The sequence below is a fragment of the Ascaphus truei genome, chromosome 2, assembly GCF_040206685.1.
Source record: "Ascaphus truei isolate aAscTru1 chromosome 2, aAscTru1.hap1, whole genome shotgun sequence".
In the NCBI taxonomy this organism is placed as follows: domain Eukaryota; kingdom Metazoa; phylum Chordata; class Amphibia; order Anura; family Ascaphidae; genus Ascaphus; species Ascaphus truei.
The window spans coordinates 199,086,745-199,112,222 of NC_134484.1; the positions used below are offsets into that span (position 1 = coordinate 199,086,745).

Sequence of the window (25,478 nt, forward strand, 5' to 3'; positions counted from 1 at the left end):
TCCCTAACTAACATGTTTTCATTGATTTATTTTTTAATACAAGATTTGAACCGATGGGTCCCCCAGAGCTAATCCGCACAATGTACAGCTCTGGGGGGACCGCTAGTTCTCGATATCCTTACTGGTGAAGTTACCAATATTACTTCCTGGTTTGTAAAGGGAAATTAAATTGCCATCCAATAGAAAGCCACAACCAATGATGTTGCAGCTTCCTATTGGGCTGAGATTTGGCAGCCATTTTGTTTCCCCTGAGGGAGATTTAAACTCTTTTTTTAACTTCACCAGTAAGTATCTCGGGAGCCGGTGAAAATAGTGGTGCATGGCTCAGGCGGACTCCCGGTTTCCACCCTGTAAGAGGGGGAAAAAAAGAAAAAGTTGGAGGATCTGCTCGTTTTAAATGCAAAGCCAGGTTTGTTAATGTGCAATTAAATCCATACACAAGGAAAGAGTCACTGCAGAAGCATGATAATAGTGGGTTAAAAGGCATCTGAGGTGTATTTTAACATGGAGTTGATGGGGCTTCCTTTTTTACCCCCATCATTCCTCTGCTATTGACACACTACTCTGTGGTAGTATTAGGGTGTGATAGGAGCTAGGCTCATAGAAACCCACAGGCCACAAGACTGGTTTAATTACCAATGAGCAGTCAGGCACACAATGCTGCACAACAGGTTTGACGAGCCCTTCGAAGTCATCCATGAAGAACTCCGTGTGCTTGCTGCAAGGCATCCTCTGCAAACCTAACTGCTTTCTCTCCTCTCGCACGTTTCTCCTCTCCAATAATAAACATGTTTAAAAGAGGTTTTTAGAATGATGTTTAGGAGGGGTGGTGGGGGGGAGGGGGGTGGACAGGGAGCTAGCTACATAAGCACTAAACAGCAGGGCCTTTCTGTGTCAGCTGTTGTTTCTGAAGAAGCCGGGCCGTGCACATGTCCGTGCCCATCACCCTGCAGCCCAGCAGGAACGGCGGCATTCTTCCAGGCTGTGTTCATGAGGCTGCGTGGCATGTAAAATGGGGTCTGAAAGGTGCCCTCTCACACGTTCTTGGGATATAGCATCATCCCTGCAAGAGGTGCGGGCACTGCGGCTGGCAGCAAAGGGGTTAAAAATGGAATTAAACTGTGTAAAAGAGGGGGCACCAGAGCTAAAGGAATCACTCCTTTGCCACTTTGGTGGCTTTTTTTAAAACATGACATGTCACGTGTAAGCCTTAAGTAGGGAACATATGAGGTGATAAGCTGGACAAATGCACCTTTAAGAGTGGGTGAAAATCATGGGTAAAATAAAAGTAGATTGGTTTAAGGCAGCTGTAGCAGTATCTCTGTTTTTTTGTTAAACCCATTTTGGTAGCATAGGGCCCTGGAAAGTATTGTTGGTGAAGCAGTAAGGTGACAGATGTTGGGAGGTAAACTGAGGTAGAGGGCATGCACCCGAAGCCCCTAGCATGCTGCACATGATCTGTGGGGTAACGTGTCAGTGTGTTTTGTCATTGCCGTAAACACACCATATATAGTAAAGCTGCTACTGCTGACTAGAATATAGCACGTAGACTCAGCCTATCCTGTGACACGGGCATTCCTTGGCTCGTTCAGAACTGGCTGATGGGTAGGATGTCCAGTATGTCACACACAGCCATCCGCCTCCAAAGTCTAGGGCCACGTCTGCCTGAGCACATGGTACCGCACTGCAGTCCCCCTCGGCATGCAATGGGTTACACATGCATTCCCCGTTCACGACCTCTGAGGGAAGCCATTCTCCACGGGAACCAGTTCCTGAATTGCTTTCATCTGATTACAAGGCTCATGTGACTTCCAAATGTTGGATGAGCACATGATGATAATCCTGTATTTTATCTTATGCTGTGGATGAGAACGTCTCTAGTAGCATGGGTGTGTTTCCAGCCTGACTTTCCTCTTCCTACCATGACCTTGCTTGCTACCTATGACCACTAAACAGCTTATTGGGAGGTTGCTCCCTCCTCCTGCCCTGATAAACCCTGACCTGTCTCCTTCTATCAGGTTCCCTTGTGGGGAAGTGGGGAAAGGTTTCTGGTAATTGTAGTATGCCGGTGCTTCAGCTCAAAACACAGAACCCCAGCAAGCTCTTTTTGGGAACCCCTGAGCCACCACAAAATATATATGTATATTAGTGTCAAAAGGGAGAGCTATTGAGCGTGGGAAATGTATACAACAGACGACAGAGAAGCCCAATGCTACATCCAACATGACAAAAATACACAGTAAAATACTTATATATTCTCTTGAAAAGGGGTCATTTAGTTTAACCCTTTGGCCAAAGCGTTGTAAGCCTGCGAGCCACTGCAAGGCAGACACCTGTTCGCAAGGCCTAACACTACCAGATAAAATACTAATATACCTCTATTAGGATTAAAATTCCCATTTACCTCTATTAGGAGGGAGAAAGACCACATTGGATCTATATCCAGTAGAATGAACGGACCTACTAACTTGGGAAGTGGGGAGGGGCGAGCTTAAACCTGGGAAGGAGGAGCCACTAACCTCCAACAGCTGAGAATAGGTTAACAAAACACAAAACCCCAGCAAGCTCTTTTTGGGAACCCCTGAACCCCCACAAAATATATATGTATATTCTGCAGACCTTTATTGAATAATGTGAATAAAAATAATTGAACTTGACGCTCCTAAGAGTGACAACAATGAACTTGCAAATTAATGCATATTAAATAGTGAATATTAACTATTCAAATAACACATAAGCACATAACACATGAGCTATTAATATAATTGTCAGCACCATTATAGAGCACTTGCAGATATATATCTGACAATTATATTAGTAGCTTATGTGTTTGAATAATCAATATTCACTATTTAATCTTCATTAATTTGCACGGTCATTGTTGTCACTCTTAGGTGTGCCCGGTTCAATTATTTGTGTTCACATTATTCAATAAAAGGAAGGTTGAATCACATTTGGAACCAAGAGGCAAGTTCACCTGGGTAATTAGAGCAGCGGACTTAGCACTTGCAGATATATATCCAAGTCCCCCGCTCTGATTACGCAGGTGAACCTGCCTCTTGAATCCCACTTGGAACCACGTTTCACTTTATTGAATAATACAAGGGGGAGCAGCACTCGCCATTTCCATTACTCATACTCCATTAGTTGGCTGCCCGTGGGACTGTCCGCGCACCACCGTCACGGATTCGAATATTGAGATCATAGCCATATCGCCACAGCACTCCTAATGGGTCATTCCTAAAACAACACGTCTTCTTTATTCTGACATCAACAAAAAAAATTGATTGACAAAAAGAAATAAAAACTATAGGAATCCATAGCAAAATAGAGTAAAAACGTATAGATACATCGATAATACAGGGCCTCAAAGAGCCCAGCCCTGTATTATCGCTGTATCTGTTTGTTTTTACACTATTGTGCTATATATTCCTATGATTTAATTTTTCTGGCAAAATTTTTTTTTTGTTGCGGCAGAATAAAGATGTGTTGTTTTAAGAATGATCTATTAGGAGTGTTGTGACGATATTGTTTCTGCGCAGACCTTTAATGCATATTTGTATACCTATTGGTGTAAAGGTGCAGCCTTCCCAAACAACCTGTATTTAGGGTTGCCAGGTGGCTTCTCCAAAAATACTGGACTCAATGGTGAAAGGTGCATCAGGTCACTATGTCCAGGGAGGAAAATACCGGGCACATGTCCAGTATTACAGTACCTCTCATTTTTTACTGGACAGAGTATCCAAATACAGGACAGTCCGGTTCAATACCGGACACCTGGCAACCCTACCTGTACTAGATTTGTAAAAACAATGAATGTTACGTGATATTTGGGGCTATGCAAAAAAAAGTCTTGGTATTCTAGCAAGCTATGAAGGGCTATAGGTAGAATACAGCACAGCCATAACAACGTTGCCGTTAATGTGGCCTCAATTATATAATACATCTGGGACTTTGGGACTTTGAGCTATCTTTTGTATAGTACAAATCTAGCAAAGAATTTCAGCATGATATAGGGATACTGAAGAAGGAAATATCAAGGCAATTTGCACAAACTTCTAGCAAGTTAGGACGGCATCTTTAATTGACATTGGCAAATATTTGTTCTTTCATAAGACACCTGCTGGCGCCAGAAGACGCCTTGCAGCCCATTCAAGTGAATAGACCTTAAGGTCTCTTCCAGCATTGGAAGAGCTTTTATTTAATAGCACCGCTTATTACACATGGGCCGCAATGCCTTCAGTGGTCCACGTTACTGTACACGGCAAGCACTTCCAGCATTGAACAGGTTAAACCTTTTTGTCTTCTGAGCGCCAAGGCTAAAAATGAGCTACTGTGTGAACCTGCACATGTTGCTAAAACTGTTCCTGTCCTTCAAACTGTGGCCTGGAGTTTCTCCCCCCTCCTCCCTCCCCACCTCGTTAGACATCCTTTGTGCAAAGTATGACAGCTCTAAACATCTTGCCTCAAACGTTAAGGACAAAATAAACAACTCTGACCTGGCAAGCATCCGCGATGGGTTACTTTGAAATATGTTCCCTACAAATAATAAAATACACCATCAAGTAGTAGAAATATTCGTTTTTTATGATTGGATATAGCAATCATTTATTCCACCCCCCAGAAGTGTTTTTGTGTGTGTGTGTGTGTGTGTGTGTGTGTGTGTGTGTGTGTATAAAAAAAAAAAAAAAATGTGTGTGTATATATATATATATATATATATATATATATATATATATATATATATATATATATATATATATATATATATATATATATATATATTTCTTGTTCCTAACATGAGATGCTTCTCTATGAATCAACGCAACTTGTCCTTTGCAAAGCTTATGAGAAGTGAGCACAGATGAGTATGTGACTGTAAGTTGCACATGCTGTCCTATTGAGCATCCATTCGAAGTAAAGCAACACCCAGGAACAACACACCATGACAATGCAAGAATAAGTATTTTGTTTACAGTAACATATATATCTCTCATCAAAGTTGTTTTGTTTTTTATCATCTCTCCAGTGTTCACTTTATTTTTTTTACTATAAGGAGTAAGCTGGTGTTAAGAGGTGTACCGGCTCTGTTAGGCAAGGCTGTGTAACATGATAATGTTCCTTCTACTCATTGGCTCTCTTGCATGCTGTTGCTGGCAGCCATTTTTATATCCCAAAGGGGCTGGGAGAAACCAAGCTAAACCTTGGGTCGCTTGGCTGTTATACTAACCCAGCTTTGCTCTGGAGATCGCCCCACTTCAGAAAGGTGAAACGAGAAAAAAAAATCAAGCCACTGTAAAGAAGTTAATATTGATTAATTTCATGCCAAATTGTCAAATGCCACTCTTTTCAGCAATGGGGCCCCCTCAAGTCCCGAGGTACTTACCTGTGGATTTACCAGGTTTAACTCTACCTTTGGGGAAACAAAATGGCTGCAACATCTCGGGCCAACTGTAAGCTGCAATATCATCAGTTTTGGCTTCCTTTTGGATAGCCATTAAAAAAAAAAATATTTTAAGAAGCAGGAAGTAATACCAGTAACTTCACTAGTCAGTATCTTGGAAATCAGTGGGTCCCTGGAGCTGGAAATGGTGCAGTTGAGCTCTGGAGGGCCCCCTGTTTCCAATCCTGTAAAAAATAAAGTAGGTTATAGTGGTTTGCGCCTGTAACCCCTTTTTTTCCTTGCAGTACCTTCATAATTGATAAATACATTCAGACGGCTTGCATTGTTCCTGGTAAAAGGCAACTGGGGGGACATGAGGGTAGGCGAGAAACTAAAACGGGGAAAAGAATGAAGCTGTGCGAGACAGATGATGCTGGAGGACAGCATGCTCCAGCTGTAAGTCATTATTTGCAGGAAGACTCTCTCAAACAGACAAACGGTATCCTTGTGCTGGGACCCTGTGCTCACAAAAACTGCCACAGCCTTCCAAAACGTGCAGCCCTTTGTATTTTCACACACATTAAGAATAGAATACAGAACGTCATGGACCGTGTAACATAGCCGAACAATTGCTGCCATTACTATCTCTCAGGACCCGTGTGCCACTCAACTGGCATTATTTTTTTTTCTCTCTCTTCAGAGTTGCAAAGTTGCACGAACTACGTTATCACTGTGTAAATAAGGCGATTGGTGTGTGTGAATGTTTATATATATATATATATATATATATATATATATATATATATATATATATATATATATATATATATATATATATATTTATATATATATATACAACAAGAAACAAACAGGACCCTTAAAACAGCACTCTAGTGTGTCCAAAAAAGTACACAATTTTATTCAAGCAATATCAGAAAAAATATATACAACATAAAATTTAAATTCCTGACGTAATGAAATCCTTTTTGAATTTTAATTTTACGTTGTATATATTTTTTCTGATATTGTTACAATAAAATTGTGTACTTTTTTTGTACATACTAGAGTGCTGTTTTAAGGGTCCTGTGTTTTTCTTGTTATATATTTACTTCCCGTTTGCACCATCATGGGTGATTATACATTTATCATCTTATTTACCTGACTTTAGTGTCCGTTATCATTGCAATCTGTTGCGGGTATTTATTTTTTTTGACCGAAACTTTGGTTTACACATGTGCTGTCATGTTGTTTGAATACAATCTTTTTGCTACATACTACTGAGTGCTGTTTCTTTGCTTTCCCTGCTTGGAAGGCAATCTGTTGGATATATATGTGTGTGTGTGTGTGTGTGTGTGTGTGTGTGTGTATATATATATGTATGTATGTATGTATGTATGTATGTATGTATGTATGTGTATATATATATATATATATATATATATATATATATATATATATATATATATATGTATGTATATATATATATATATGTGTATGTATATATATATATATATATATATATATATATATATATGTGTATGTATATATATATATGTATGTGCAGTGGTTGACAAATCACCCAAAAATCTACTCGCCACCTAGTCCCTCTCCCAATCCCGCCCTGCTTGGTGTCGGCCATGAGAAGATCGCCACGGGGTCAAATCCAGTCGCCACGGGCCTGTATTTTAATGGATTTGTCGAATACTGTATATGTGTATATATATGTAATGGTATATATATGTGTGTATATATATATATGTGTGTGTGTGTATGTATATATATATATATTACAGTGGTCGACAAATCACCAAAAAAATCTACTCGCCACCTAGTACTAAACGTGTGCTGCTTGGGCAAATAGGCGCTCGCCACGATGTTAAATCCACTCGCAAATGTATAGGTTTGTCGAACACTTTATATATATATATATATATATATATATATATATATATATATATATATATATATATATATATATATATATATATATATATATATATATATAATTCCAATATGTGTGTGTGTGTGTGTGTGTGTGTATATATATATATATATATATATATATATATATATATATATATATATATAAAATATTCCAATATGTACACCACCCACACACACATAAACACGTACGTATGTATACACACCCACCCACACGTATATATATACACACGTTTTAGGGAAAATAGAGAAGTTGCGCCAAAAGGAATATCCTACTGTTCAATATGTAGTTTCAGTCCTTTACACAATGCAGTTCCGCTGCCCGAGTCTCTCAGAGGTGATTCACCAACCTCTGTATAGATGTACAGTAGAAAAAGGGGAAGGATCCTCAGGCGTGTTGTTCTGCTTGTGGCTCCAGGGCATATAAAACGTAGGAAATAAAAGAGAGAGGGGGACCACAGTGAGAAAAAAATTCAGTAAACATATATATCTCACTTCTTCATTCAGGGGGGTAGACAGTGAACATTCAATGTGGGAGGAGACACACTCACATCAGGTATCTAATCTTGATCAGATGACTACTCCTCTGGAGGGGGGGATGGGTTGAGGGTGAGGGGATGCCTCCTGATGTTTTCCTCAGAGAAATAGGGAAAAGGGAAAAAATAGTGTAATACAATTTATTAACATATAAAACAATAGAGATTAAAAACTCACAAGCGGCCAAATAATATTGGCATAGGGAGGAGATGTAGCCAGACTCCACAGAGCGTCCCTTTCAGAGATGGGGGGTGTCTTGTGTTGTCTGGTTTCCAGCTGGCAGATTCTTCCTGTCCGTGCGTGGAGTTCAGCTGGCCGCAGAAAAGATGTCCAAACGCCCGTGCACGGGCTGGGTCTTTCTCCGTCTGCCTTTCCTCTCCGCACACACCTTGCACAGCCCCTGTTCCGTTGCGCATGCGCATGCGCAACCGGCGAGATGCTGGCCAAAAAAACTGGAAAGTCAAACTCCTCACTACGGTGGCCTGCGGTAACCAAAAACCGTCAGACGCGTTTCGCTATTGCTATTGCTTCCTCAGTGACGTAGCGACCGAAGAAGAGATCAGTGTATCTCGAAAGCTCGCACAAATACACGTGTGTGTGTGTGTGTATATATATATATATATTACTTTTAATGTACAATTCTTGGTTTTAAATCAACTGTGCTGCTGCTCCATGTGTACCACAGAGCTGTGCCAGCTCCTAGGTTGGAGCTGACCTCAATTGTGGCATTTTCCATCACTGGTACCTTCCTATCCACATGTGAATCGTATGGTTCTTTCTCTGCCTCTCAGAGATTAGTACACGGTTAGAGTGCAGGTCGAAGATGTGGGAACTTCTGTTTTATGGTTTGGCACATAAGCCCTCCTCCTTTCCTGAATGAACAAGTGCAGGAACAGTTTTTAGGAAGCATTGATGATACATTTACATAAAATGTATGCACAATGGGCACACAATGCTGCATTTGTTACTGGACTCTTAAGACTTCCGATATTTCGTTATGAGCTGTGTGGATCTATGCCGTGCCTCTGTGTTTTCCACTGTCTTGCTTCACAGCTGAAGTACCTTGGGAGGTGGAATGTGCCTCGCCCAAAAACCACACAATGTCCTTGGTGAACTGTGACCCTTTTACAGCTCATAATGCTGTATCCACTGCGTGATTTTGGTGTTACAGTGCATTGCTAAAGGTGTATAGGCATTAAAAGGCAGTTGACACTAATAATGTGTGGAGGTGGGGGTGGGATATCAACAATAGGCCAGACCCATGAGGTGTCGAACACAGGAAGCGGCTGTGAATGCATCTTGTTGGAGTAGTTTCCTCTGTCTCCCAACAAGTGATATTCTAATACAGTTCTCATCTTCCTGGAGAGCTGGCAAGGAAGGGGATGCTTGAAGAATAAAGCGATGCAAAGCGGCCTGCTACAAAATAGGGCCAGTGCAAATAATTTCGTTTCATCCCCATTTTGGAGGAGAGAGCTTGTTCAGTCTTAAAATGAACTCTGTTGGGGACTTTCTGCATCAGTTTAACAATGGAAAAACAATGCCGGGACTCATTATTGAATTGTTTTAAATCAGTAAATACTTTGAATCATAAAGGTTCAAGGAGAATGCACATTCTTCTAATGGCACTGTATATTCTAATAGCACTGTATATTCTAATGGCACTGTACATTCTCACTGTACATTCTAATGGCACTGCACATTCTAACTGCACATTCTAATGGCACTGCACATTCTAACTGCACATTCTAATGGCACTGCACATTCTAACTGTACATTCTAATGGCACTGCACATCCTAACTGTACATTCTAATGGCACTGCACATTCTAACTGCACATTCTAATGGCACTGCACATTCTAACTGCACATTCTAATGGCACTGCACATTCTAACTGTACATTCTAATGGCACTGCACATCCTAACTGTACATGCTAATAGCACTGCACATTCTAATGGCACTGCACATCCTAACTGTACATTCTAATGGCACTGCACATTCTAATGGCACTGTACATTCTAATGTTACTGCACATCCTAACTGTACATGCTAATAGCACTGCACATTCTAATGGCACTGCACATTTGAACTGTACATTCTAATGGCACTGCACATCCTAACTGTACATTCTAATGGCACTGCACATCCTAACTGTACATTCTAATGGCACTGTACCTTCTAATGGCACTGTACCTTCTAATGGCACTGTACCTTCTAATGGCACTGTACATTCTAATGGCACTGTACCTTCTAATGGCACTGTACCTTCTCATGGCACTGTACATTCTAATGGCACTGTACCTTCTAATGGCACTGTACCTTCTAATGGCACTGTACCTTCTAATGGCACTGTACCTTCTAATGGCACTGTACCTTCTAATGGCACTGTACCTTCTAATGGCTCTCCTGTCTTGCCAATGGATGAATTCAGTTCTGCCTTTTTTTTTTTTTAAGGCCGCATCCATAGTGGAATGCGCTAGCTTCTGCTCTTCTCCGTGACCTGGCGGCACACTTGAAATATATCGCGAAGCGCCGGTCTCCCTGTAGCGTATGTGCGCGCACTATGCACATATGCACTATGGACGCGGCCTAACGTGCTAGAGCGAATCATAAAGGAACAGCCCCTTTGAAAAAATATATAATCGCAAAAGTAAAGCCCCTTAAAAAACGAACGGTTTTGTCCCGTATAACTTCTCCTGTTACCTCTGTACAAGAGGACGTGGCAGCCATTTGCAAAGATATAACTGGGATGTCAAACTCCAGGGACCAAACTCTGGGAAATTTGTGGTTTCTAGGCCAGAAATGGCATTCACATGGTAAAGTGCTTTTTTCCTATTTTTTTTTTTTAGTGTTTTTTAATTTTTTATTGGTGCGACTCCATTGATGTCCATAAGAGACTGAGGCTAGAAATCAGCGAGACTCTGAGAAGATAATTCTGATATCATTCTGGTACACAGCAGCACGACAGAACCAAGACATACACACTTACTCTCACCCTCGCTTCCCTGCCATCTCTTCCCCCGTAAATGGTGTTAACCTTCTGATTTAATACTGACTAACCTTAAAACTAGCCCCAGAAATCAAGCATCCCAATAGTCTGCACTCATGGCTATTGTCTCACACCCACAGCCCTACCACTCATTGTGGCCAAGCACTTCTATCTACAGCACTTATTCCCTCACCTGCTGTCTCTGTAACTCTCCCATCATACCTCTTAGATTGTAAGCTCTTCGCGGCAGGGATTCCTTTCCTATTGTCTGATTTTGCTGCGCTTACTGTATTATTATACTTCCCTGTACTGTATACTTTGTGAAGCGCTAAGTACACTTTTGGCGCTGTATAAATAAAGACATACAATACAATATTAATTGTAGGTGACATACATGGAAGAATTATAATTTTACCCTTGAGTAAGGGGAACTGGGCCACTATATTTCCTTCTTTTTTTTTTTTTTTTTTGCCCAGGTCCTGTTCTGTCAGAATCCTGTTCCAAACACTAGCCCATATTCATCATTTCAAAAGTTTCTGTTTACTGGAAGCGAATGCAGAAATGTGTCTGTACATGACAGGAGTGCATCATCACCCAGGGAACATTCTACATTCCATAGACACCACTGTCCAAGATAAGAATCTGCTTAAAGGTGTTATCTACTTTAACTCCTTTGCTGTCCAAGGAGCCAGTGCAATGCATTGTTGGCATCACAAGCTGTTTTAAAGCAACCATACCTCTAAATAAATAAAGGCAAATAAATTTACATTTTGAAGAATAAAACTCTTTTTTTTTTTTTTTTTAAACAAAGGCACACTTTATTTCTTTCTTTTTTTTTAATTCGAAATACTAAATAATCATCCAATACTTCCATAGTTGGAGATGTAAAAAAACAGACCCAATTCCAGTTATATTTCCTGAAAGGAAAGACCTTTAAAAGTAGCCAAAAGCAACACACAGATATATTAAATGGTTGTGTGCAGCTTGAAAAGGCTTGTTTAATGGGGCAGTTCCATGTCGCAGCAGATATTGCAATTTCAGCAAGTCGAAAGCCCTCAGCAATAGGACACATTGGCTCTTAGTCTACAAAATGCTATACAGGCATACCCCGCATTAACGTACGCAATGGGACCGGAGCATGTATGTAAAGCGAAAATGTACTTAAAGTGAAGCACTACTTTTTTCCCACTTATCGATGCATGTACTGTACTGCAATCGTCATATACGTGCATAACTGATGTAAATGATGCATTTGTAACAGGCTCTATAGTCTCCCCGCTTGCGCACAGGTTGGGAGCTGGTATTGCTGTTCAGGACGTGCTGACAGGCGCATGCGTGCACTGCCGTTTCCCTATTGGGTGATATGTCCTTACTCGCGAGTGTACTTAAAGTGAGTGTCCTTAAACCGGGGTATGCCTGTATTGCCGGTCTGGCGATACGGAAAGCCCCAGAAAAGACTTAAAAACAAACACATGAGCACATTCACATGTCTCGGGTCCACAAACCTGCCTTTCCCCAAAGTCACTCAGCATACAATGCTTCCCAGGGATTCTGGGTAATACCATGCAAATGAGCAACAACTTCAATGGGGCCTTTCTATGTGACGTCGCTGTAGGACTTGATAGAATATGGGTCAATGTGTCCTGTTGCTGAGGGATTTTGACTTACTGCAATTTCAGTATATGTTGCTACATGAAACGGTCTATCTCTAAGCTCCAGAGAACATGTTTTTCGCATCCATATTTCATAGGAACAGAACCAAAAAATATATGAATGGATTTGGCAATTGGGCTGAAAAAGGGGGTGCAACTTGTCCAGCTATGTGGAACCTTCCCCTCGTCCCGGTGTTCCCAGTCTAATAGGACCCAGTAGACTTACATGGGGGGAGGTCAGAGTGACGGGATGGAGGGGGCACAAAGGCAGAATAAATGTTTCTTGGGGTGGGTAGTTTTATAAAGACTGGGTACCAGTGATAGGGTCTTGCAGTGATAGGGTTAAAAGAGTAGGCAACACAAGGATATGTGTGTGTGGTGTGTTTTGAAATGGGTGGGGCAGAGGGATGTGAACTGGGTTTATCAATCCTAGGTGTTAAATGGTACAGTTAGAAGACCTGCTGTGCTGCCTAGAGAGCTGTTGTCTTGGTGCTTCCTGATGCTGAAAGGTTTGTTTATGCTGGTGTACTGTTACTCTGGGATCCAGGGTTGCCTCACCCAGACACCACCTTGGTCTGACAAACCTCTGTAACACATACAATCTTGCCCTAATTAGGTATTTTGAATCTTTTGCATTACTATTTTTTTCTCTTCTTACATTTATTTTTCTTGAGAAGTAAAACTATTTTCATAGTAAAACATTCGAGTGTTTTTAAAATTTTATATTTATATAATGGCAAATATCAGAATGAACGCGATTTCATAAAGGCTAAAGGATTCTCCAAAAGAGCTGACCATCTAAAATGTGACCCCCTTGTGTATTGGGATCGCTTGGTTTTATATCTTCACACCACATGTGATGTTCACAATAAAGGCAGATTAAATGGATTGAACATGTAAACCCACAAGCTAAATGACAATCTTTTTGTAGTTCAGAGACTTGTTCATTCCCGATTGTCTCTGTCCTTGACGGTATGCGCTCGAGCCTCAAGTTGCAATTGTTGGTAACAATAATAACATTTTATTTTTGTATTGGTCTGCCATTTTACACTACATTGTGTTTGAGGACAATACACGGTACAGTTATTTCCACCCCCAATCGACGTCCTGATTCCCCCCCCCCACCCCCACCCCCCCTGTACCTTTAGACACATAGATAAAGGGATTTGCCCAAGGTCGCAACCAGAACTCCAGACCTGAAGGCCACTTCAAAGCTCGTGTCTGACAAGTAGGAGTATAGAGAAAAGAAACCCCTACCAGCTCTGTTAACTTTGTGATTGCAGTTAGATATACGTGCACAAGCATTTCATGCTTCTCTTACTCACAAATGCTTCTAAAGCTTTGTATTTACCAGTGCAAATATAAGAACTAATAGTAGGATTATTTATTCTGAACCCTTATCTACCCTTTTTACTATTGAAGATGCCCAAAGTGCACTGTAGCCCTTTCCCTGGCAGGAGCACCAGTAGCCTAATGCAGAGGGTATTTAATGGATTGCTGGCCCTTCTGCAAGACAGGGTTACATTGAACACCAGCAAGTGATGTGTAGAACTGAATTCCTAAAATAAGTTATGGTTGTGAATGTGCTACATAAATGAGTGCTTTCATTTTGATTGCAATTTTAATATATTCTGTTATGTGGGGGTTAAATGTGGGTCTCGGACAGTTTGCAGAGGCCATTTGGTCGCCAAGACAGTTCGCCACTGCAGATTACCCGTGGAGTCTGGGGGATTTCAGGCCGTTTTGTGTAATGCCAATAACGGCAATCTAGGATTTTAACCCCTAATCCTAATCGCTAACCCCTAACCATAATATTCCTAACCTTGACCCCAAAGCCTAAGCCCTGTGACAAAACGGCCATGTCATATCGTCCCATTCTGCTTCAATGTAGACATTTATGGCCGTAACTTTTTTTTCATTTGAACACTGATTTTTATTTGTAAACCACAGCACTATGAAGGTCTCAAAAAAGAGTTGCTTAAATAAACTCCTGTTGTACAGCTGTAAGATACATACAGGAGCAGTATTTGCGTAACTTGTTATCTATCTCCTTAATTCTTGGTTTCAATTTTTATTTTAATTGAATACTAACCAAGTTAAGATCCTTCCTTCAACCACAGCTACCGAAAGGTTCTCGAATCAATGGCATAATTGACAATTCTCCTCCTCACTTTTAAGGCTTACACTCTTCTGCCCGCCGTACATTGCAGCCCTAATTTCTCGCTATGCACCATCCCGACTTGTGTTCTGCTTGAAGGATGTCTTCTCTCTACCCCTTTTTTGTATATAAAGCCCTCTCCCACCTTGAACCTTTCTCACTGACTGCCCCACACCTCTGTAATGTCCTTCCCCTCAATACCCGACTAGCCCCCTCTCTATCCACCTTTAAGTCTGAATTTAAAACCCACCTCCGTAATGAAGCATATGGGTAGATCTGTGGCTGATACTTTACACTTCATACGTAGACCGTGGCCCCTGCAGACACACTTACCAGAATACCCTCCTACTGTCTCTGCACGTTCTTCCTACTTACCAATTAGACTGTAAGCTCTTTGGGGCAGGGACTCGTTTTCCTAATGCTACTTTTATGTCTGAAGCACTTATTCCCTTTGTGTTATTTGTATTTGTTACGTTATATCATTATGTCGTGTATTACTGCTGTGAAACGCTATGTACTTTAATGGTGCTATGTTAATATAGATACATACATACATTTTACAGTATCGTGTGACAAGTTTTTGATATTGGCAAACCGAATTGGTGAGAATCACTTCCTTTTAGCTCCTTTCTCGATCGGCAACTCTGTAATGTGGATAAAGTGACTGGCGACTTATAATAGATGAAAGCGCATGGGAAGAATTGCGTTCTTTTATTCTTCATCCTCCATACCAATTATTTTTAAAGCCAACCAAAGCTGATCTGCCATCATCACAGAAGGGTCAATCTTACCCTCTTGCTCCCAATAGAACAGGTCTAGCAGCCCAAATGTCCTACAGTGCTATCTACTGTTCAGGCAGTGAACGGGTTAACTCTAGCCAGAGCTGCAGAGGGCTAGGTATCCATAAGCTTTCTGACCCCCCAAGAGGGCACGGAACATCAGACCAAGAGACTTGCGTGCTGAAAGGGCTTCTGGGAAGATGCTTGACTTGGGCAGCTTTCCAAAGCTTCAGGCAGTAATATTTAAACCAGCTGAACAACCCTCTTCAGCCAAGAGCAGCAGCATCGTTCACAGCAGCAGGAAATTCAGCTCCATATTGCTGCACCGTCAGCAAAAGATAAAAAGCCCCCCTCTTTTTCTCCCACTGCTGCAGCTAGGCTTCCCTCGTCTCGCTGAGAGAGTGAAAGCCACGAAGGCTGCTAAAGGAACAACTGCAGTCTTCACGTTTAGAAGGGGGGAGCAGTTTTTCCCAAGCTGTATGTACAGTAGCACAACATCTCCGGAGGAACATTTCTGTCAACTCTACTTTCTGACATTTTAAAGAAAACACACATTTTTCCTAATAAAAGGGTGAGCTTGTTGGACAGTGGCTGAACCCCATGGAGAATATAATGTACATTCCACAGTGGGCCACGAAAGTGTCGGCCATTTTATGCGAGCAGTATCAACAAAGAAGCAAACTTGCTTTCTGATTAAAGGAGACCATGTTAAGTCCCAGGATATCCTTCTGTATCAATCTATTTCCAAACATATGATCAAATGCCATAGCACCTGGGAGATTTAGATATATTTTTAACTTGGATTCAAATTCATTGCTTTAATATCTTTCTGACTGACATGCCTATAATTCAAACTACGGATGGCTTTGCTTAAATATGCATATTTTCAACCTACTTTATGACAAGTCGACCATAAGACACAGATCCATGTAAACTCTCTAATTCTTGTTAAGAGAAAAATAAAAAGTATGTTGCTTTTTTTTGTGATATATCAAATTTTAGGAAACCCTTTTCAAGGGACTTTAAAAATGTTTTGTAAAAAAAAAAAAAAAACTTGTGAGAAACCATCAGGTTGGGTGTGTTTTTTTAACTTGACCGATGATTAGTTACCTGCAGAAGAGTGGTCCTCCATTCTAGCCACGTCCTCACCTTCCTTATACTTTTGTCTGCCATATCCCCAGCCGGTATCTCACTGAAAGAGGAAGGTTGCTTAAGTAAGGAGTGCTCAACTCCAGTCCTCACGCACCCCCAACAGGTCAGGTTTTCAGGATATCCCAGCTTCAGTACAGGTGACTCAATTAGTCCCCGCTTCTGTGCTTCGACTGAGCCTCTGATCGAGCCATCTGTGCGGCAGCAGGGAGTGATTGAGCCACCTGTGCGGAAGCTGGGATATCCTGAAAACCAGACCTGTTGGGAGGGCTTGAAGACCGGTGTTCAGCACTCCTGACTTAACAGTCACTCATTACAGACCCTCCAATGCTTGGAACAGGAAAATTGGTACATTTTATACGCTGCGTCCGAGTGGGATGAGGGAGTTTCCAGGCAAGTAACTCATAAGCAGGCTATATAACATAGCAGGGGTGTTACATTCCCCCTAACCATTGTTATCCGATTCTAAATCCTCAATCTCCGAGCTCCTTTACTAGCTGCAGGTTCCAAGCTTCAGCCACTTGCAGAAACTGGTACAGCACGTTTCAACAGGTACACTATATATAAAAATGGGTACAGTACCTGTTTAATGGGGACAGTTGGAGGGTAGGTCATTAAGGTGACAAATGTGTAACGTTTGGTCAGATTATAAGGCCCAAAAGATTGTTGTAATGACTGTGCAGCGTTCTGATTGGTTTTCACACACTCCATAACAGGACACCACACAGCAAAGGCTAAGTAAAGGGAAGTACTCATTTCTAGGAACAGTTATGAAAGCAGACCTTAGAAATATAACTTATGGTGGACGCGCGCGTGACGTCACCGCGGATGCACGTTTGCTAGCACAGCTCCGTGCACTTCGCCAGCATAATTTGATATAACCCCTGATCTGCACCTTTTCGTGATCCGCTTGCCGCAGCAGCAGTCGGGGGAAGTAGCGGAGATGCCCCTCGGGAAGCCGGAGACCCAGGATCTCTACTGTTTCGGCCGGGTACAGTCGACGATGGCTGAGAAGAAAAAACAAAGATGGCACCGACGCAAGTACACGGGAGTGCGCAGCACCATCCCCAGACCGGGAGATAGACAGGCTGCTGGGCTGGAGGAAGAGGCTCTAGAGAGACGGGCAACGCTGAGAAACTCAGCAAACACAGTAGCCAAAGATTCAGAGGTGAGAAATGCTACAGAGAGAGAGAGAGAGAGTCACTGCAGAGGGAGACACAATGATTACAAAGCAGGATCTTCAGACGACGCTTAGAGAAATACAAGAGTGTTTTCAGTCAGCTCTGGACAGAGCTGTAACAGAATTTAAGGCAGAAGTTTCTTCGCTGGCTAAGAGAACCACGGAGCTGGATAACAAAATGGTTGTCACCTTACACAACCAGGCAAATACTGACGATGAGGTCCTGTGTCTCAGCGAAGAGATAAGAGCTATGCGAGATGGTATGGATGATCTTGAGAACAGGGAACGAAAGCAGAATTTACGAATTCACCGTATCTCTGAATCAGTGTCTGCGGAAGCCCTGCACCCATATCTTAAAAGGCTCTTTTTGTCAATTGATCCCAAACTACAAGATAATGAGCTTATGATGGACAGAGTTCACAGAGCGTTGGGTCTGAGATTTGACCATCCCAAAAGAAGCAGGGATGTGGTTCTAAGGCTCCATCAATATGCGACCAAGGAAAAGATTATAAAGGGTTGCAGAAATAGAGGCTCAATTGAAATTGAGAATGACTCTATCCAGATATTCCAGGATCTGTCCAGGCTGACAATAGATCGCCGAAGAGGACCGCGTCCGGTGACAGCGAAACTTACTTCATGAGAAGGGGATTTTTGATTGGTCTGCCTTCCCGTTCCATCTTATAGTCAAGCACAAGGACAAACAGATCTCGCTTCGTTATCCTGAGGAATCTTCTTCTTTTCTATCAGCTTTAAATCTGGCCCCCAAGGATGGATCAGATTGGCAGCGAGGAACTCGTGGTGAGAATACAGAGGATGAACAACCGACCAAGGGGCGATGGCCCGGAGATGAGTCTCGAACGTCTATGTTTTTGGAGGGGCCCTCCTGGGTTCCCCTGAGCAGGGGTCCACGGTGGCAGCCCTTGCCGATGGGCTGTCAACACGTGCCGGCCCAAAGAAATCTACATTAGATCGGCAGCTTTGTTTCTCTTCTTTCTACTTTCTCCCTATTGCCCTTTGTGGTTTTTTTTAATATTCTATTATAGGGATAGTCTTGTCCGTGGTCTGGAGTCTACTGTCCACTACCTGAGAGCCGGTCTGCTGCAGATGAAGCTGGTGAAGGAATGGACTTGGGACACAGGTGGTGGGTGAGCGGGCCTCAGCACAAAAACTATGAAGAGTTTTTTTAGGGTAGTTCGGCACCACACTGTAACCCGGGTTACAGACACAAAGAATGATAAGCTCTATTGAAGGACGAGAGCAATTTCTACCCGAAATTAATCAGATTGCTTACACCTCTAGTTGTTACAGGCATACCCCGGTTTAAGGACACTCACTTTAAGTACACTCGCGAGTAAGTACATCTAGCTCAATAGGCAAACGGCAGCTCACGCATGCGCCTGTCTGCACGTCCTGAACAGCAATACTGTCTCCCTACCTGTACTGAAGCTGTGCGCAAGCGGGGAGACTATAGATCCTGTTACACATGCGTTATTTACATCAGTTATGCACGTATATGACGATTGCTGTACAGTACATGCATCGATAAGTGGGGAAAAGGTAGTGCTTCACTTTAAGTACATTTTCGCTTTACATACATGCTCCGGTCCCATTGCGTATGTTAATGCGGGGTATGCCTGTATATAGTATGAAAAGTATGTTTGTATTCCACAGTTGGTTGGTATTGTATTTGTTGAGCTTCTATATCCGGACCAAGTTAAAGCGGAGGTGCGTTCAGGAGGTCGAGAGTAGCAGGGGGCGGAGTGGGAGGGAGACCTGTATGCCCGACGTCAGGACGCCAAAAGTAGGGTCATATGCCCGCCAAGTCAGACCATGTAGGGTCTGGCCGCAAAATTGGGATGAGTGGCTGGTTACACTCATCTTGTTTTTTGTTGTTGTTGTTTTTGTTCTTTCCCAAGTTCCCAAAGTGGGACAGTTCCTCCCCTTTTTTTCCTTTTCCCATTTGCCCACCACAACCATTAAAGTTTCTCGAGCACAATCTTCACATGGAAGAGAGATGACACCGGGAATGCCTAGTTAAGTGCCATTGCATTTGGTTTCCTTGAATGTTAAGGGCCTGAATAGTAATGGTAAGCGTAGGCTGGCCCTAAAAGAATTTAGGAAACGGAAAGCAGATATTGTTTTTCTGCAAGAGATGCATTTTGACACCCAGAAACCCCCAAATACTTTTGGCGGGACATACCCCGTAGCATTTAACTCGTCTTTTACTAACAAGAAAAGGGAGGTTGCGATTTTCATAAAACAGGATATCCCGTTTCTGATATTGGCGCTTGAGAGACCAAGAAGGGAGGTCACGTGGTCCATAGTCTTCTCTCAGGCCTACATATCACACTAGTGTATATATACGTGCCCAATGAGGGACAAATTGATTTTTTAAGGGAAACATTGGAGTCTATGGGAGATGACTGAGAACAGTTACATATCTTGAGAGGCGATTTTAATATAGTGTCGGACCCGGATGTGGATAAGTCCACACATCCAGGACAGTCTCACTCTGCAATGATATATAGTATAGCAAATACATTTAGATTGCTAATCAAAGAATTTGGCCTGTTGGATGCCTGACATTCCTCACATAAAGGGCAGAGACATTATTCCTTTTATTGGCCCCCACACGATTCGTATTCCAGAATCGATAATATATTTGTAACCCCAAATATTTTGGAAGCATTGGTTCACTCAGATATAGGGCTGATCATGTGGTCGGACCATGCCCCAGTGGCAATTATGTTTGACCCCCCCATTCGCTAAGACTCTCTCATTTCATTGGAGGATAAACGATTCATTACTAAATTCCCTGGAGATTAGCAAACAAATTGGAGACTCCATTAAAAATTCTTTTCAGACCAACAATGGTTCTGCAGAATCAACAGTAATTTTACGGGAGGCACACAAGGCCACGAATAGAGGACAGCTCATCTCAATAGCGTCATACAGAAAGAGAATAAAAATGGGAAAACAAAAATATTTAACGGAAAAAATTATGTTGAAAACCTGTCCTGGAAAATGTATAAAATTTTGAATCGGGCTAGGTAGGAACTCGAGAGGCTACAACTGGAGGGTGTAGAGAAGACCCTTATGTGGACTAAGCAGATGTATTATGACAAGGGAGATAAGGCGGATCGCTTATTGGCACACAAACTTGGAGGGATCAGGGCAAGGGCCTCGGTTCCCACTATGAGGATAGAAGGTGGAGGAGTGACTTACAACCCCTCAAGGATTGCAGACGAATTTACTAAATGTTGTACGGAACTGTAGATCAGGGGGGCGCAAACTTTTTTCCCTGCGCCCCCCTGCCGGCTGTCCCCTCACTCCCGCGCCCCCCCCAACCCCAACTTACCCTCGCACCGGCGTAATGACGTCACATGACCTCGCAGCGTCATTTTGACGCCGCGTTGCCATGGCGACGCCGGGAGGAAGCCGCCGGAGCCACGGGTAAGTATGGTTTACAGAGGCCCTGCAGCTCCCCCGGCACTTAATTTAAGTGCCTTCGGGAAGCGCGCGGGGCCTCTGTAAACCCCGCGCCCCCCGTCGGCAGTCTCGCGCCCCCCCTGGGGGTCGCGCCCCATAGATTGCGCACCGCTGCTGTAGATAATTCAACCCCGAATGCTAAAATCCCGGCCTTGGCACAGATTGAGGCTTTTTTGAGAGATTGTAACCTCCCTAAATTGACAGAGGAAGATCATAATATTTTAAACGCAAAAATAACCCAGGTAGAGCTATAGAGGGCGGTCAGCACTTTGAAATCATTGAAGGCACCGAGCCCAGATGGTTTTTCAAATTTGTATTATAAAAATGTTATAGGAATTTTAGGGCCTCGTCTGTTGTATCTATTTGAATGATTTTTCTCAGCGGAAAACAAATCCCTCCACAGATGACGAAGGCGAATATAGTGGTGATCCCTAAAGAAGGAAAGGACCCTTTATGTTGTGGTAGCTACAGGCCAATCTCACGGCTTAATATGGATCTGAAAAGCTATAGTAAAATTTTGGCCAACAGACTGAATCCAATACTTCCTAGACTCATTCACTCTTTATCAGGTGGGATTTGTGAGCGAACGTCAGGCGTCGGATAACACAAGAAAAATTATTAATGTTATTGATCAGACACATAAGCCTAAACTGAAAGCTATGTTGTTATATAGCCTCTCATATGAAATAAATGGTTTATTGGCACTCCCCGAGAGGGGGCTATGCCTGGGTGGATCTGGAGAGCTCACTTAGAGCCGCGGTCGGACTGTCTTCTTTATTATGGTCAGGCTCGGGGCCTGGGAGACAGCCTGAGCAGGCAGTAATTGGATTTACTCTGAAAATTTGGCAGATGGCAAAAAAAGAAGTATAAGGTTATGTTGACCCCTTCTAGGCTTGCGCCCCTGTTCGGTAATCCAGGGTTTATCCCAGGTTTTCGGGGTCAGGGTTTTGAAAATTGGAGACATAGAGGGATTCTGGAGGTGGGAGATTTGTTAGAAAAAGACAAACTAATGTCGTTTGAGGAACTGATGAGAAAGTATGGTCTGCCTCAAACTGAGCTGTTTAGGTATATACAGGTCCGACACTTTGTGTGCCAGGGTTTCTATGATGAGGAATTTCCTAGATATACACGATTCGAAGATTTATGTGAAACAAAAAAATACCAAATAGGTTTGATATCATCTTTGTACCAGAGTTTAAGCTCAAAAAAGGATACCCCGGCCCATAAATATATGGACCAGAGGGCTCTGGACTTCCAGACTGAAATAACAAGGGAGGACTGGGAAGATATATGGGAGAATGCGGGTAAAACCTCTATATGTACGGTAACAAAAGATACGCAGGTAACACACACACACACATTGACACACATTGACACACTGTGTGAAAGTGAGGGGATAAGTGGAAAACAAGAGGGTCGTGGTCTGTGTTCAAAATGTCCATGGGAGACTGTCTCCCATTCCTATTGCTTGCAGAAAGATTTGACCCATATATTAGTCTAGTTTGGTGGCAGATAAGTTAATCTTTTTGTTGATGGCTAATTAAGGATTTAGCCTAGAAAGTTTGTAAAGTGGAGTATTTTGGTTCTGCATGAGACTATTAATTATTAACCCTTGGTGCCAGTTGGACCAGCATTATGCACTGCTGGTTCTTTGTCATTGATGGGTTAAATTTGCAACCTATGGTGCATGGGGGAAAAGAGCATTTCACAAAGGGCATCCAATTCTGGAGCAGCAACAGCTATACTTCAATGATCAGATTCATGGAAGTAAGTGTCCTTTTATTTATGGTTACATTCATGTGTGGATGTATGTGACTTAATGCAGTTAGGCTATGGTCTCTGTATATCTGTGCCCCTTCACTGCTGCAAGTACAGTCCTACAGTAAACATGTTGCTAAAAGCACAGCTGAATCCTCCGTGATAGGACGGGCTCCCTTATCTGAGTGGTGTTACTGTAAGAAGAAAAAAAAATAGGGTGGTGGCTGTTTTACAAGGATGCATAGCAAAAGGAAAGCATCTGGAGTCAGAGCTGCCCTTGGTTTAGAGAAGCTATTGCTCCATCCCACATGTAATCATTAGCTCTCTCTGTTCGGTATGTAAGGCAAAGTACATTTTGAGCTACAAGTCCTGTTCACACGGAGTATTTTCCCCTCCTGTTTAAAAGATCTAATAATGATTAGCTGTTGGCGGAAGGATGCTTCATGTCGTCTGCTGTCCCCTCACCAAAGACATAATATACAGTTGCATATAATCATTTTAATCTTGCTTTATTTTGTGAAGTCTATATATTCAGCCTGATCTGGTCCTGTAATAAGCTTTATTTAATGTTTGAGAATGGAGAGATTGCGGCGTCCGGGAGTGCAGTGAGCGCTGTGATTGGTACTGTTCTGTATGATTAGCAGTGAGGCGGAGTGGACGGGGGGTGGGGGGGGGTTAGTTTCCTGGGCATAAATGAGGGTCAGTCATTGTTATGGCTTTTGGCAGGCTTGACATTGGGTGAAACATATATTGTTTGAGTGTGTGTTTCTGGAAGGAAATCCTTTTTCTGCTCTCTGGGGCTTGCAGATTTCTGAGACACGTGAGAAGCGACTGTGATGCTACACAGCAAGCCATGTATAGGCAGAAACTCTGTTGTGTTTTTTTTTTTTTTGTGTGATTTTATTCAGTTTCTACTGATGCCTCAAATTGAAATTTGATTCCAAAAATGGCACATCTGTTTGACATCATTAAAGCCCATCCGTGTTCTTGCTCCTACCACATGCTGCTCTGCAATACATGACAAGGTCTCAGGCAGTAAAGGGTCCCCTTCTAACTCACTGTCTCTGCTTATTACGGGGTTGTGTAAACGGAGGTTAGTCCAGCGAAAGTATGACAGATGAAAAATATCTATTTAGCATATATTATACTCTAGGTAAACCAGAGTTACCGAATAAAATGAGTTTTACTAGTGCTTCATTCCAAATGTTTTAGTACTGCCTCTCCCCAGAATACAAAATTATTTATTTATTGGGTGGGTGTTTTAAAAAAGAAAAAGAAGAGAGCTTTCAAGACCATACAGGTTTCTTTTTCATGTTATTTTTGGCCTTGAGGCACTGCTAGAGTAAAGGCAGCATTGTGATTTGATGTACACATCTTGGATGCAAACTGGTTCCTTTTGAGATGACCTATGCTCACAAATCCTGGTCTAGTTTATACTCTTATTCTCCTCCCTTTCACAGCACAAGACACTTTTCATCCAGCATCCTTCGTTTTTCTTTAAATAACTTCTCTTCACCTCTGCCCCCCCCCCCCTTCTTGTTTTTTTTTTTTTTGCACCTCCCTTCTCCCCCCTCCATACCAAAAACAAAGAGAGAGGCTTGTGAGGAGTGATATATTTCAGAGGACCGCAGCAGTCTGAGGAGATGAAAGGAGTAGCCATGGTTCTGCCATTTCCTGTGTGTTTTCACACAAACACATCATTTCTTTGCCCATCAGTCCCTCCCCGCAACCTGTTGCTTCATTGAAATCCTTCTTCTTCAAACCAGATCGAGTTAAAAAGAATTGGAAATGGTGTTAGTTGCCCAACACACACACGGATGCATGCCATGGCTTCCTTGCTGATGTTATCAGCCCTGAGAGAAGGCTATATACACATTCTTCATATACAGTCTCTGCTATTTTCCTCCTTTTTATGTGAACGGCAGCTACTTGGAATGTATTGCTGCTTCAGTATCTTTGCCACCAAGCCCTGAGGCTGTCGAATGACAAACAAGAAGTAGGATGGGGTTAGATATTGCAAGCAAACACACACACTACCTAAAGGAGTTATGTTGCAAATATGCTATCCTGGCCAATAAGGTGTGTGTGTGTGTGTGTGTGTGTGTGTGTGTGTGTGTACACACTTGTAGCTGGGACACTCAACATGGAATTAAAGTTTACGTAGCTTTTCCGGGTGCACCTCACCCGACCAAAGGCGTATATATAGAAAGGATAAATTATCCGCAGCACTCAAGGGTCGTTTCTATACCTAAAGAAACCCAGTTGGCAAAGTTTTGAAACTTGCGGGTGTTTTCTCTGGACATATTTTAAAAAAAAAATATTTTAAAATATTATTTTCTAGTAATTACACAAGTAAAAAGTTTTAAGGAATTATCCATGTTCAAGGAAGCGAAGAGACACATTCAGTGTTCTTAGTTGCAAATTGTTACAGTGTAATCACTGAGTGGCATGAAGAAAGTCTTGAG

The 25,478-nt window shown here is 42.3% G+C and overlaps 1 protein-coding gene across 2 annotated transcripts in view; it reads left to right on the forward strand.

Moving 5' to 3' along the window:
* Window positions 1-25,478, forward strand: part of RREB1 (ras responsive element binding protein 1) — a 103,597-nt gene that overhangs the window by 34,864 nt on the left and 43,255 nt on the right. The window lies entirely within an intron of this gene.